The following is a 10436-nucleotide window of genomic DNA, read 5'->3' as shown; positions in this document are numbered from 1 at the left end:
AAGGATTAGAAATGGTACTTAAATGTTCTACATCCATGGGAAATGATCAAATAAATTACCTTATGACATACAACTGGCCAATGGCAGCAAAAAAGACACTGTTACAGATCTTTAATGCAGTATGTTCAAAAAGCTAAGTTCCTCAAGAACGAACCACACTAATTATTGTATCTATACTGAGCCTCGTAAAGATCCTTCGACAGCAGAATCATATCGTCCAATTGCACTGTCATTGTGCTTAGTAAAGACTTTGAATGTTTCCTCAAATTATATTGGAGTAGTCATTAGAACATAATAAAAATTTACCAATGTCACAATATGACTTTCGGATGGAAGCTCTGTTGACTATTTAGATGTCCTTGCAATGCGCATTGAAAAAGTATTCAATGAGACATGTTACCTTACACTATTATTCTTTGATATATTGGGAGAATATTGCTGTAGACGTTTTCTTACTCTTGCAGAATATAGATGACTTATGTGTCCCACACATTTGTCTTCGTTTCCTTCAAAACTATCTATACTTTAGAACTGTATACATTAAAAAGCAAGACAACAGCTTATATGTGCCCTTCTTAGTGTTGGAAGGTTTACCTCAAGGTGCTATTCTTAGTCCCCTCTTCATGCTATATTTGTAGCAAATTTGGAACGTGTGTTTGGTACTAATATTAATGCGCTACAATAAACACATAATGTTTTCAGATATACAGTATCCATCAGCCTGAAATTGTGTTGCTCATGGATGAATAATGCTAGTGATCTACTGTCGGAATGCTTGCTGAGAAATGTCCTTTTCACGAAAACAACGAACATACCCAATGAATACAATAAGCCTGGGACCTTTAGGTTTAATGTACGAACATCAGCAAAGGTATTGGGTCTTTTTCTGGAGAGCAGACTAACCTGGACAGAATATGTTAATCATACTCTTACAAAAAGAGAAAAAAAGCTCTGAATGTCTTATGTGCTCTAAGCTGTGTGTAATGAGGAACCCAGCCGGCCAGATGGCTTATCCTATACATGGACGCTCCGTAATGAACTACAGAAGTTTTCTATTTTGAAATGCCCCACAAAATGTACCAGAAAACCTAAAAGTAGTTCAGTATCAAGCTACTGTGCAGTGACTAGGAGCAATGAAATCGTCACCAACTAACACCCTTCTAAAAGAGGCCAATGAAATACCTCTTGACACCCGTAGAAAACTACTTGCTAAAAAATTTCTGCTTCAAGGATCTGTAGCAACTAACCATCCCATCATAGTTAAAGATAAGCCATTGGCAGAAAGCGGGTACTCAGATGAATGCAAATGAACACTGCTGCTATAACAGGCTTTTGATGTCTCACATTTGTGTTTCTTTTGACATGAAAGATCCAAGTGCTACCAGCATCCAATAAAGATATAAAAAAACAGTCTGCCAACATGAAGATTTTTTTATCTACCAGACAGAATGAGTCAAGAACTTAGAGCAAATATAGAAATAATAGTTTACCTAGAAAAGGAATAGCCAAATTTATATGTATGTATACCGACAGATCCAAAACTCATGATGGTGTTGGCTGCCATTTATTGCCCTAGGCTGTAGATAGCTTAAAAGGTGTTATTACCATCATAAAATAGTATTTTCACTGCAGATTTAACAGCTGTTTAAGAAGCAATTAATTCTAACTGACTAGAAGTTCTTTTGGAGCAATTAGAGCATAGAAAATGGAAAGACGATAACAGTTCTACCTATGATGTGGTGGAACTAACAATGAAAGTTAACAACAAAAATAAATCGGTAATCTAATAATGTTAAAGGGGCACTTAGGTGTTTGACATAATAATAATAATGTTGTGTGACGAGGGCCTCCCGTCGGGTGGACCGTTCGTCTGGTGCAAGTCTTTCGATTTGACGCCACTTCGGCGACTTGCTCGTCGATCGGTATGAAATGATGATGATTAGGACAACACAACACTTAGTCCCTGAGCGGAGAAAATCTCCGACCCAGCCGGGAATCGAACCTGGGCCCTTAGGATTGACAGTCTGTCACGCTGACCACTCAGCTACCGGGGGGCGGCAGATATTTGACCTAACAAAATAGTAGATGGTCTTGCAAAAGAAAGCATCAAAGAAGGAGAACCAACATTAATACAGCTTCCATATTCTGACTTTCTCCATGTGCTTTTTGTTCGCTTCAGGCCAATGGAATACACCAAAAAACCCATCATACGGTCAGAAAAATCTCTTAAGGAAACATCAGTTATTAGAACAAGATTGGGACATGGATGTTTCCTCATACACCTCTACATGATTGGCGTGATAGGCTCTCTCACATGCGATGAACATCCAGAAGACAATGGGGATCTTGACCATATCATTTTGGGATGTTCCATACATGATTCACATCAAAAAAACTGTGCAAAAACCTTGTAAAAACGAAGATTCCCTTATCAACAAATATTAACATTTTTATGAGTGAGAACAACCAAAAAAGCAATAGTTTAATACACACCTTGACAAAAGTTTGCAATATGATAGCGTTTACTATGATGACTTCTTATAGTACAACCACTGAGCTTTGTACAATACGTTATTAACAAAATAAACATAATTCCTTCAGAAAATAAGACCGATTTCTATCAGTTACAAAAAAGAAATTACAAAACAAAGCAAACTCTGTCATAAGTGTACATCTTGGAAACAAAAACAAACGAAAATTTTTTATCTCATGATGATTATTATCAGTCTTTAGTATTGACATGTCCTCTTCCCAAATGGATGAGTTCTTCCACTCTGTGAAGCATGCTCTGGATTAGAACATCATGTTTATCTTGGCGTATGAGGTTCCACACCCCAGTGGCAGATTCAGTGAGGTCCTGAAAACTATCAGGTGGATTTGGATACTGTGCAATGGCCACATGCATGCTCAATCGCGTTTGTTTCTGGGGACTGTGCTGGCCAATGAATTCGATTGATGTTGCGTCTTTGAAGATACCAAGACACTGGTAGAGTACAGTGCGGTCTTGCATTGTCATCAACTAAGATGAAGTTGTCACCATCTTCACGTCTGTAGGGCCTACAGTCGTTGTAAGACTTCTTGGAGGTATTGGGGGCCAGTCAAATTGCCATAGCTAGGAATTAGAAGGGTCTACCATCCCATCATTATTGCCGCCCAGAACATTTGACCTGCAAACAGATAGACTTCCTGAACTTATCGGACATTACTCTATTCGGCAGTAGTCCAACATTGAAGGGCAACAGCACAGGTCCTTCAATTGCTTCGGTTCCGTTGGTTCAGTGCAAAACTTCTCATTGGGCTTCTTGAATGAAGACGACACTGATGCAATCTTCTAGGCGCTGTTTGGTCTGAGATATGTATCCCTGTTGCCTGGGAGAAGTCTTTCCCATATTTCTGTGACTTAATGTTGGGCACCTGTGAGCTGACTGTTGGAGGAAACGATCCTGCATTGGTGTTGTCATACGAAGACGACCACTGCACCGTCTGTCGTTAACATTTCCTGTCTCTCTGTATTTTCTCCCCATCTTAGACACCACTTTGAGTGGCATGTAATCGATCGGCAACATCTTTGCTGTGTATGACCTGCTGAAAGTTAAGCCACTATCCTGACTCTATCAAAGTGTTGCATGCCTCCATGTGGCCTGTTACTGCAGTGCTGAACACAAACTGAATGAACCTGTTGTTAATACTGGGATGCTTGCAGTGTGCTTCTGCAGCAGCAGTATGTTTACATGACTGGGAACTGCCACAAAGCATACCAGCAGTAAACACCGTCCAGTATGTGGGCTCTAACTGGATAAAACATGAATTGCCTAGATCAGTGAGACCCCTAGTATTGTACACTATATTTTACGACAGTATTCCAAATTTTTGTTGAGTAGTGTAGATTACTTATGAGAGGCCGAGATAAAGCTCTGACATATAAAATACTAAATTTGTAACTGTAATTTTGTAATTTCATGTATGTATATAGTAGTTGTACTTTAAATTTAACTGAAGTGCCAAACCTAAGCAACTGTGATGGCTGTTTTGTTTCCTACAAAAAGTCAATAAAATATTAATTAAAAAAATAACTCTGTGGGAACTGCCTAACTGCTTAACACGGAAAATTGACAACAATTATGTGCTGGGTTCAGCATCTGACATTAGGTGGATCTGCTCACAAATGAACTCATTTATTGGACAGTGTGTGTCTTGAATTATTTGATTACATATGTGAATAGCTAGTATCATTACAAAATAATGGGTCTTGTCTTCAGTTAAATAAAGAAATACTTTATGAAGTACAAACTGTACTTAAACCGTGTGGTAGGAATCTCACTGTAGAATTCACAAATTCCTTAAAATCACATATTTATAGCAAGCTTGAAGAGATGAACAGGATTTGAAAAGTGTTGTCACTGAAAGTCTGGACTTGCTAAGGTTCATATTACTGAAAAGAGTCAATATTGTAAAGGTACTTTTTTATTTCTGTATAATGAAGATCATTTTTTGCTTCAGTCACTGAGTTTAAAAACTGAAGTGAAAATATAAAACTGATTTGTGCTTTTAGAGATTTAAAACTATTTTTGAGCCTAATTAAAATCCTATAAAAATATAACAATATTCAAATTATTGCAATCACTGAATAATGACTTGTTTACAGTAGTACCAAGGTTGATTACAAAATTAATGACCATACTACTCAAGAATATTTACAGCAGCTGCAATCTATCAGTATCTTGACTAATTCTAAAAATAAAAACAAAACAGAATTGCTTAGGCAATACATTACTTTCCGATGTACCTATGGGGAATTGTAGATAATTTCCAAACGCTTAAATCGACTTAAAATGACATTTTAGAAATGGCGATCTTCAGAATGCAATATGTGTATTGCAGTGATAATAGTGTTTTCAGCTGCCTGATATCACAAAGTTTCTTGTAACTTTAATGCGAATCAGTGCTGCCTCTCATATACCTATATTAGATTTCTGTTTCTTACATTCGAAAATGATTTTCTTCCTCAGCAGATAGCCCCTTATTAGCATATTGGATGTCTACGAGATACCTATTCTCAACATTTGTGGGCTCCTGCTCTCACACAGGGAGAAGCTAATTTCACGTGAAGCTCCTCGCTGCGAAAAGTGTGACTTTTAGCGATCTTCAAAGTCGCATAAGTAGCGTTTCCAACTTCGGCAAATGGATACGCTACTTGGCCCTTCGTCCACACATTGATGACAACGTTGGCGCCAACACTGGTCAATTTAGTTTAACTTTTAGTCTATGCATCATATGTTACAGTGATACTAGATATGTCAAGTTTCCAGTTTTGTACAGAGTAAAACAAATATCTTCGAAATTAGTCACTGACACATAAAAACAAGTTTTTTGTAATATCATTTTATCTATAAGACAGATATGTAATAGTACTGGATAAAAATAGTCTTGGTTGCAATTTTATCTTTCAACGACGCGTTTCGCCTTATTTCGGCATCTTCAGGTTATCTACATAGAAAACAGAAAACAAATACATCTATTTAAGAATCGCGATCGCGTTGTGCAGACTTGGATAACCTATAAGCACGTATAAACAGATCAACTACTGAAAGCGCAAATACTGTAATTTGGTATTTCTTAGAAGTAAAATATAAATGAAAGTGGTAAACTTAAAATGAAAAAAACAAGGTGTATAATACAGCACACGGATGCAGTACATAAACAGATTTTTCGTATCATATACCACTAGAACCAGAACATTAAAAACACAGGACCATAATTTCAGATAAAGAGGCCGTCCATATAACACTCAATACTGCGTCATTCGGAGCTAGAACTTCTAGGAAGAAAACTTTTTTTAATAAAATACAAGTAAAATTATTAGGCTTAAAAACGTGTCGTTGAAAAATAAAAAACTAAAATAGCAACCAAGACAGTTTTTTAACCAATACTGTTAAGCACTGGTTTGCTGTATGCCACATATGGATTGGAAGATATTTAATAGCACTACACAGCGATGATACTATAGCGATCGCTACTCACATACTGCTGTGTCTGCACACGTTAGTTCCGTTTTCGCCATCCATAGATACAATTGTTCAGTGACTGCACAGCAACAAATGAATGGCGTAAACCACCAAGTTTGAATCCGCTGCTTGGAGCGCTGCATAATGTTGTGCCTACTCCTTGCAGTTATAACTTTTGTGTTTACACTCCTGGAAATTGAAATAAGATCACCGTGAATTCATTGTCCCAGGAAGGGGAAACTTTATTGACACATTCCTGGGGTCAGATACATCACATGATCACACTGACAGAACCACAGGCACATAGACACAGGCAACAGAGCATGCACAATGTCGGCACTAGTACAGTGTATATCCACCTTTCGCAGCAATGCAGGCTGCTATTCTCCCATGGAGACGATCGTAGAGATGCTGGATGTAGTCCTGTGGAACGGCTTGCCATGCCATTTCCACCTGGCGCCTCAGTTGGACCAGCGTTCGTGCTGGACGTGCAGACCGCGTGAGACGACGCTTCATCCAGTCCCAAACATGCTCAATGGGGGACAGATCCGGAGATCTTGCTGGCCAGGGTAGTTGACTTACACCTTCTAGAGCACGTTGGGTGGCACGGGATACATGCGGACGTGCATTGTCCTGTTGGAACAGCAAGTTCCCTTGCCGGTCTAGGAATGGTAGAACGATGGGTTCGATGACGGTTTGGATGTACCGTGCACTATTCAGTGTCCCCTCGACGATCACCAGTGGTGTACGGCCAGTGTAGGAGATCGCTCCCCACACCATGATGCCGGGTGTTGGCCCTGTGTGCCTCGGTCGTATGCAGTCCTGATTGTGGCGCTCACCTGCACGGCGCCAAACACGCATACGACCATCATTGGCACCAAGGCAGAAGCTACTCTCATCGCTGAAGACGACACGTCTCCATTCGTCCCTCCATTCACGCCTGTCGTGACACTACTGGAGGCGGGCTGCACGATGTTTGGGCGTGAGCGGAAGACGGCCTAACGGTGTGCGGGACCGTAGCCCAGCTTCATGGAGACGGTTGCGAATGGTCCTCGCCGATACCCCAGGAGCAACAGTGTCCCTAATTTGCTGGGAAGTGGCGGTGCGGTCCCCTACGGCACTGCATAGGATCCTACGGTCTTGGCGTGCATCCGTGCGTCGCTGCAGTCCGGTCCCAGGTCGACGGGCACGTGCACCTTCCGGCGACCACTGGCGACAACATCGATGTACTGTGGAGACCTCACGCCCCACGTGTTGAGCAATTCGGCGGTACGTCCACCCGGCCTCCCGCATGCCCACTATACGCCCTCGCTCAAAGTCCGTCAACTGCACATACGGTTCACGTCCACGCTGTCGCGGCATGCTACCAGTGTTAAAGACTGCGATGGAGCTCCGTATGCCATGGCAAACTGGCTGACACTGACGGCGGCGGTGCACAAATGCTGCGCAGCTAGCGCCATTCGACGGCCAACACCGCGGTTCCTGGTGTGTCCGCTGTGCCGTGCGTGTGATCATTGCTTGTACAGCCCTCTCGCAGTGTCCGGAGCAAGTATGGTGGGTCTGACACACCAGTGTCAATGTGTTCTTTTTTCCATTTCCAGGAGTGTATATTTATTCTGTTCCTTGGTTACTGTTTTGTTGTTTACAAGTTACATATAGCAACTGTGCTCCTTTTTCTGTAATACCAAGTAATAAACCGCTCAAGTATATTCTCAGCGCGTGTTTGAATATTTATTAAGTATGGCTAGCTCTACATGAAGAAAATATACCCGTCAGTGGTGTTCCCGACATGATCAGTCTTGAGAAAACCGGTCCCGCGACAAAACTGATTGCAGAATGGAATCGCCTGCAGTATCGAGACTGGCTGTTAGCCTCCCAACGTTTTAGCCACATAATGCAGTTCTATGGTTCACTCAGGTTGAGGCCAGCTTTTGCTATGCTGGAACTACAATGGATACAACTAAGTCTGCATTAACAGTGAGTCAGCTAGAGCAACGCTATGCTTCCGAAGTTCAATATATAATCACAGCACCACCGACAGAGAATGCATACGAAAGATTAAAGACTGAGCTTATTCATAGAGTTTCAGCATCGCAGGAGGACTGTGTCAGACAAATGCTGACTCAGGAAGATACAGGCGACAGAAAACCGTCTCAGTACCTGCGTCACCTCCGAAGCAAGGTGGACATCAGAACAATGCCCGACAAGCTTCTACGGACACTATGGAGAAGCCGTCTGCCGCCGCAGGTAAACGCGATCGTCGCATCGCAGACAGAGATGTCTCTGGATGCTGTTGTGGGACTGGCTGACTGCATCCAAGATGCCGTCGCTCTGAACCAACAGGTTAGTGCTGAGACAATGTCTGGTAGTGTCATGTCCATGGCCTTTCCCGTTTCAAGTGCAGATTACGACGCTCTGTCTGCCAACGTTGATGCACTGAGCGCACAGATTGGCACACTATTGCCACAAGGGGGTCCTAGTCGCTACAGAGGACATAGCCACCAACGATCTAGGAGCTGTTCCTCGACTCAGTCTGTATCAGATGCTGGTCCGACCACTTGCTGGTACCACAGAAGATTTGGTGAGTCTACCCAAATATAAACAGCGGTTGGACGTAGACGCCAACGACTGCTCAACTACATCCCGACGCCTATTCATTACTGACAGGGTATCAGGCCGGACGTATTTAATAGACACAGGGTCTGACCTTAGTATCCTGCCCAGAGTGCCACTGTTGCAGGCCATCCACTGCATTTAGCTTGTCTGCCGCAAATAATTCAGCATTTGCAACGTACAGCACGCGGCATGAAGAATTGAATTTGGGGCTCCGCTGCCAACTCACATGGGACTTTACTGTACCAGACGTTGCTGAAGCAATAATCGGTGCCGATTTATTAGCTCACTATCAGCTCCTACCGGATGTAGTGAATTCCCGCCGAATAGACAATCTTACCAGACTAACAACCACTGGGTGCCATCATGATGCCAGAACATACATCAAGGTCATACACGTTGCAGATGAGGAGTGTCGCTCACTGCTGCATGAGTTAACGGCCTTAACGAGGCCTCCAGGCGAGCCACAGCAAGTATTGCACGATACGGTCCACCTCATAAAAACTACTGTCTCTTGCCAGCCGAGACGATTGGCTCCAGGACGCCTCGCCATAGCTAAAGCAGAATTCGACACGATGTTACCAGAGGGTATCATACAACCCTCAAATAGTCCATGGTCATCTGCACTGAATTTATTACCCAAAAAGGGAGGAACCTGGGGCCTGTGTGGCGGTTACAGAGCGCTCAACTCGCGGACCATGCCTGTCGCTACCCAGTGCCATTACTAAAAGACTATAGCCACCCACTGCATGGAGCCACTGTATTCAGTGTTACAGAATGCGCAAAACCGTATACCCAGATTCCTATGGCAACAGAGGACATTCCAAGGACTGCTACTATTACGCCATTCGGGTTGTACAAAAGCGAGTTTGTGGCCTTCGGCTTGTGTAATGCTGAACAAACCTGGCAGAGGTTCATCGAGTCTGTGTTGTGAGGGTGAACTTTTGTTTTGCCTATCTGGACGATGTGTTAGTGTATTCATCATCCAAGCAGCAACATCGCCAGCACCTGAGAGAAGTTGTTCAGCATTTCGAGAAGTACAGCATGGTGTTAAACACAGCTAAATGGATATTTGGCCAACATCAGGTCGAGTTCCTTGGTCATCAAATATGTTCTTCAGGCTCATTACCACTCACTGAGAAGGTTGAAACAGTACTGCAATTACCCAAGCAATCTACAATAAAAGAGCTACGCAGATACTTAGGAATGCTCAGTTTTTACCACCATCATTTACCATGTGCTGCCAAACAAAAGGCACCGTTGAACATGGCACTGGCTGGTCCCAAGGTTAAGAGCAGTTCTCCTGTGCAGTGGTCTGAGGAGATGAATGCAGCTTTCGAAGTAACCAAAAAGAGCCTAGCACAAACAGCACCGCTGATGCATCCCAAGCTTGAAGCTCCACTGGCATTAGTGGTGGACGCCAGTCAGTTAGCCATTGGTGCAGTCCTCCAACAGTGGGTGGAAAATGCCTGTCAACCGCTGGGTTATTTCTCGCACAATCTGTCACCTGCACAACAAATATGGAGCACATATGATCAGGAACATTTAGCCATACATCAACCAATCAAGCGCTTTCGACCACAGGTTGAGGGACAAGAGTTTGTGATATACACCGACCACAAGCCTTTAACATATGCCTTCAAGATAAACAGCAACACTTGTTCTCCATGGCAGTACAGCCAATTGAAATTTATTATCCAGTTTAGTATGGACATCCGCCATTAATCAGACATCACTAATGTGGTTGCAGACTGCCTCTCTAGAGTGTCTCATGTCTCACAGCCTGTGGACATGATGGCGCTTGCCAGGGTGCAACAA

Source organism: Schistocerca americana, chromosome 1 (genome assembly GCF_021461395.2).
Source record: "Schistocerca americana isolate TAMUIC-IGC-003095 chromosome 1, iqSchAmer2.1, whole genome shotgun sequence".
NCBI classification, from domain to species: Eukaryota; Metazoa; Arthropoda; class Insecta; order Orthoptera; family Acrididae; genus Schistocerca; species Schistocerca americana.
This window is presented reverse-complemented; position numbering follows the sequence as displayed.